We start from the raw sequence: 5,383 nt of genomic DNA, 5'->3' as shown, positions 1-5,383 counted from the left end.
CTCATCAATTGTCTAGCCTGTGTTAGACAAGAGTGGATTTCCATTTGTATCCGTTAGAGGGGGTCAAACGAACACTTCCATAACAGGTATCCATTCGAGGGGGTCAATGGACACTTCCAGAACATTACCGTAGGAGATTTATTTTATTTTAGGATATATTTGTTTCTATTTTTAGTAGATAGGATTTAGATTTGGGAACTATATATATATCAATTTAAACAAAGCAATTAATGATTAAGATGACGACAAGTCTTAGTATGGCTAATGACATGCCATAAAAGGAAGGCAGGGCTGCTAACACATTACCTTCTACATCATTATTCCCTCTTCTATCTTTTGCTATGCAACGAACACTGATCTATCAAGAAAACCTAAAGCAGAAAAAAAAAGTGAAGAACTTGAAGAAGAAGAAGTGTGTATATATATATATGGGAATTAGATTTCCCACCCCCTGTTTTAGAATTGCCACCCTAGCCTTTTTAAAAAAATGTCGGGACTACCCTCCGGGACTTAAACCTCCATACCAGTCCAGAGGTTGATGTTCTGGACTAGTCCGAGAGTTAAAAGTTCGGATTCTTTAGTTACAGTTAAAATAACATGATCGGTGTCGTGGCCGTCTTGGAGGACTTGCCTAACGAATTGTTGGGTTGAAATGTTTGGTTTGTAATTGTGGTGGTGGTTGAGATTGTAATTGATGAATATGCCTTTTGATTTGGTTTTAACTTACTGCATTCTGCTGCTTGGTAAGAGTTATCCAGGACTTTAAGTTTCGAATCTATCCAGGACTTTAAGTTTCGGATCAATCCAGGACTTTAAGTTTCGGATCAATCCAGGACTATAAGTTTCGGACTGCTTCATAATTAAATTTACCACCCCCTTTTTTAGACGTCCGAGAGTTGATAAACCGGATTAATATGAAACTTCAAGATTCGGATCTTTCAAACCAGATACTGTCACAAAGACAGAAACGTGAAAATGCAGTGACAATAATATGGGACAAACAGACCTCGTTACAATACTGAAGGAAAATATTCTTGCTAATAATATGGTTACAGACATGGTTACAACATTACAAACATGAATCATATTATCAATCTTCTGTTATGTCTGTTAAATCAAAGTTGGTAATAACACGAGGACCCATCCAAACAGTGTGTTCAGCCATAAATGGGGGGTGGTTGGGTGGTTGAGGAGTTTATGCAGGTCATAATGGTGGTGAGGTAGGTGAAGCTATGGAGTAATGGTGCTGAAAAAGGTGGTAGAATCTGTCAGAGGTGTCCAGAAGTTGAAGTTTCATACTAATCCGAAGGATGAAGTTTCGTACTGATCCGAAGGTTGAAGTTTCGGACTAAAACACGGAGGGACAATATTGGTTTTTCCCCACTTTTAAATGGGGTGGGAAATCTAAAACAGGGGGTGGGAAATCTAATTCTCTATATATATATATATATATATAGGGGAATGCTAATGCACACCCACTCTTTTTTTAGAAGGAGTGCATTAGCAACATACACCTTTTTTTTGGACAAAAAGCCCAGCTTTTACTTTTTAAATTAAGTCACTTGATGAGGGTACTAAAGTAATTTTCCAATATACAATCTCTCTCCAATTCAGACTTTGTACAGAAGCTTCATCACTCTCTCTCTCCCACTCAACCTTTTGTTTTTGTGATCTGTACTCTTTCTCTCTTTTACCCGTTTGGAAAATTTGGACATTTGATATTCGGTATGGGTATTTACTTCTAACACTACAAGCAGCTTCATCACTCTCTAACTCTGTGAAATTTCGCAGCCAAGGATTTTGCTTCATCACTAAGAGCTTCATCCTTGCTGAGGTATAACATTACATCTTTGTCCACCCAGTTTCAGAGAGTCATTTTTAGGTATTTACTTCCTTTTTTTCAGCCTTCTTTACTACTGATTTTTAGGTATGTTAGCACATGATATTATTGATTGAAGTTTTATGGTTTTGCTTCCAATTTATCCAGTTATTTTACGGCATGAAATTTCTTATGATTTATGGGTTTAATGGGTTTGCTTTTTTCTTTTTTATGGGTTTACTTCCAATTAATGGGTATGCCATCTAATTTCTAATTTCCTAAGTTGTATGGGTTTGTTTCTTTCCTTTTTTAATTTTAAAAAAAATCAAATTGAAGGTAAAACGAGAATGACATCTGAAGATGATGATTGGACCTTAGAGCGACCTAAAGATTGTGCTTCTACATTTGAAGATGATGAAAATTTAATGTCTTTAACCTTTCAAGAGACACAGTTTATGCCTATTCCTCAAGCTAACAACATATATGATGAGGTTCCTTATGAAGGGAAAATGTTTAGTAGTGATGATGAAGCTCACAAATTTTACTATGTATTTGCCCGAAAAAATGGGTTTTCAATTAGACGTGATCATGTTTATAAATCCACCAAGAATCAAACTGAGAAGAATCCATTGGGTATTTATAAAAGAGAGTTTGTGTGTCATCGTGCTGGTTTATTTAAACATCGAAAGATGGCTAAGGAAGAAAGTCAGAGGAAACGAAAAAGTTCACGATGTAATTGTGGAGCGAAAATGGTAATCACTAGAAGAACTATCGATTTTGAGGAAAAATGGGTAGTGAAGTACTTTTATAATCACCACAACCATGATTTATTAGATGATAAATAGGTTCAATTTCTTCCTGCTTATCGAAACATTCCAATTGCTGATCAAAATCGGATATTATTGTTGTCAAAAGCTGGTTGCTCTATAAGTCTCATGATAAGAGTGCTTGAATTAGAGAAAGGAATAGATCCAGGAAATCTACCATTTTTGGAGAAAGATATTAGGAATTTTATTCAATCTCAAAGTGGTATTGGTAAAGAAAATGATGTTGCAGATGTCCTCAAATTGTGCAAAATTTTAAGTGATAGAGATGATGCCTTCAAATATGATTTCACCATAGATGAAAGTAACAGGTTGGAGCATGTTATTTGGGCATTTGGTGATTCAATTCGAGCATATGAAGCATTCAGAGATGTGGTAGTTTTTTATACCACATATAGAATAAATCGATATGATATGCCTCTTGGATTATTGGTTGGGATTGATAATCATGGAAATTCAATTTTCTTTGGTTGTGTTCTACTGAGAGATGAGAAGACTCCTGCATTCACTTGGGCTATAAAGGTGAATCTCTATTATTCAAGGTTGTTGTCTTTATTCGATTTCTAACTTTTTTTAGACAACTATTTTATTTGTCTTTTCTTTTTTCAGGCGTTTCTAAATTTTGTCAAAGGAAAATGTCCACAAACCATTCTCACAGATCAAGATCTTGCCATGAAAGAAGCTATCTCAATGGTATTGCCAAACACAAAACATGCTTTTTGCATATGGCATATTGTGGGGAAGTTATCTGGTTGGTTTTCTATTCCACTGGGTTCAAGATACAATGACTTTAAAACTGAGTTTTATAAGGTGTACCATTCAGAAAGTGCAGATGATTTTGAGCAAGGCTGGAAATTGATGATTGCACAATTTGATATAAGTATGGATAGGCATATTGACTTACTTTATTCCCATCGTCAATTTTGGGCCCTAGCCTATTTGAAGGACTTCTTTTTTGCTGGGATGACAACAACTGGACGTTCAGAATCAATAAACTCATATATTAAAAGGTTCTTGAACGTCAAAACAAGTTTGATTGATTTTGTAAATCAAGTATGAGCTAAGTTGGTTTCCTTATTGTCAATATATTACTTTTATACAAAATTAACTCATAAATTTGTCATCATTAATATACATTTTTTGTAGGTAGGTGTTGCTGTTAACATTAGAAATCAAGCAGGAGAAGAGGCAAGAATGCGTCAAAAGTACTTTAATCCTCAATTTAAGACGGGGTTTCCTATTGAGGAACATGCCGCGTCGATCTTAACACCTTATGCCTTTAAATTGCTCCAACATGAGATTGAGTTATCTACCAAATATGGAGCAACTGAACTTTCCATTGGTTCTTACAACGTGCGGTTTCATACCAAAGTTGATGGGGGTCGATTAGTGATTTGGGTAGAGGAAGAAGAATCAATCACTTGCTCTTGCAAAGAATTTGAATTTTCTGGAATATTATGTAGACATGCTATTCGAGTACTTGTGATGAAAAATTATTTTTGCATTCCTAGAAAATATCTTCCCCTTCGATGGAGACGAGAAAGTTCATTGATCCCAAAATCTATGCACATAATCAATAGTAGTGATAGATCCACTATTGAGTTTATGTCTCTAGTTCAATGTTTAGAAGCTGAATCTTTCAAGACAAAAGATCGAATTGAAGTCGCTGCTAAAGAGTTACAAAAAGTCATTCAGGTACTAAAAGACATGCCTGAATCTCAAGAACAAATACATGCTTTGGAACAAGTTGTTCCAAATAACAATGAGTGTGATGTTCAAAATCCCATTATTTCTAAACCAAAAGGTCGCCCGAAAGGTTCAAGGCCAAAAGGAGGAGTTGAAGTTGCAAAGAAGCTTCGTCGTTGTCATTTCCCAAATTATGGGGGAACTGATCACGACTCTCGAAACTGTCCAAAGAAAAAGAAAATTTTTGAACCTTTGCCTTCTCAATCTCCTAACAAGTAAGTTTAAAACAATATTTTATTTTCTAAAACTTTTTATACATGTTGAATACTATCATCGAATCTCTAACTTATGTTCTCTTATTTGTTCTTGTGCTTTAACACGATTCCAAAAGGTTGGAAAAATTGAGCATAAAAGAGTGGGCGTATTGTTGGTCTTTTGAGTGCATGAATGCAAAAGGAATGGGTGCATGTTTGTATTTTGATCCTGTGACACATTGCATCTTGGTGGAACTAGCTAGTTTATTACTTTTATCAGATTTTGTTTTGTAATGAGCTCTACAATGATATATTTCAGTATTGTTTAAATCAATTGGTTGAATGACTTCCTATGAATGGAGGAAACCAGTGAGATCTGGAAGAGGCTAAATATTAAAAATTAAGCTTTAATTTCTTTCAAATAGTAACAAATCATTTATGCTGGGAAAAAAGATGAAGATGTGCAATTTGGTTATTAGGATAGTAATAGGATGTGAATAAGAAATAAAATTGGAATAAACAATCTAGTGTTCTGTTGGCAACTTAAGGTGTTGTCTTGATTGTATGAAACACTTCTGTTTGACAAATAAAATAAAAAATATAATGTTGGTTGAAAGCTCAATATCTCTGGCTGTGAGAGAGAGAGAAGACGTGATGGAGTTGTGTGCTACAATGGAAGGAATTAGAGGCTAAGAGAGAGAGAAAGAGTACAGATCATAAAAACAAAAGGTTGAGTGGGAGAGAGAGAGTGATGAAGCTTCTGTACAAAGTCTGAATTGGAGAGAGAGTGTAGATTGAAA

At 35.1% G+C, this 5,383-nt stretch overlaps 1 pseudogene; it reads left to right on the top strand.

Annotated features, from left to right (window-relative positions):
• The first annotated feature begins 1,614 nt into the window (after positions 1 to 1,614).
• On the top strand, positions 1,615 to 4,959 carry LOC130714019 (protein FAR1-RELATED SEQUENCE 11-like; annotated as a pseudogene).
• Positions 4,960 to 5,383: the final 424 nt, after the last annotated feature.

Source organism: Lotus japonicus, chromosome 4, assembly GCF_012489685.1.
Source record: "Lotus japonicus ecotype B-129 chromosome 4, LjGifu_v1.2".
NCBI classification, from domain to species: domain Eukaryota; kingdom Viridiplantae; phylum Streptophyta; class Magnoliopsida; order Fabales; family Fabaceae; genus Lotus; species Lotus japonicus.
This window is presented reverse-complemented; position numbering and strand designations above follow the sequence as displayed.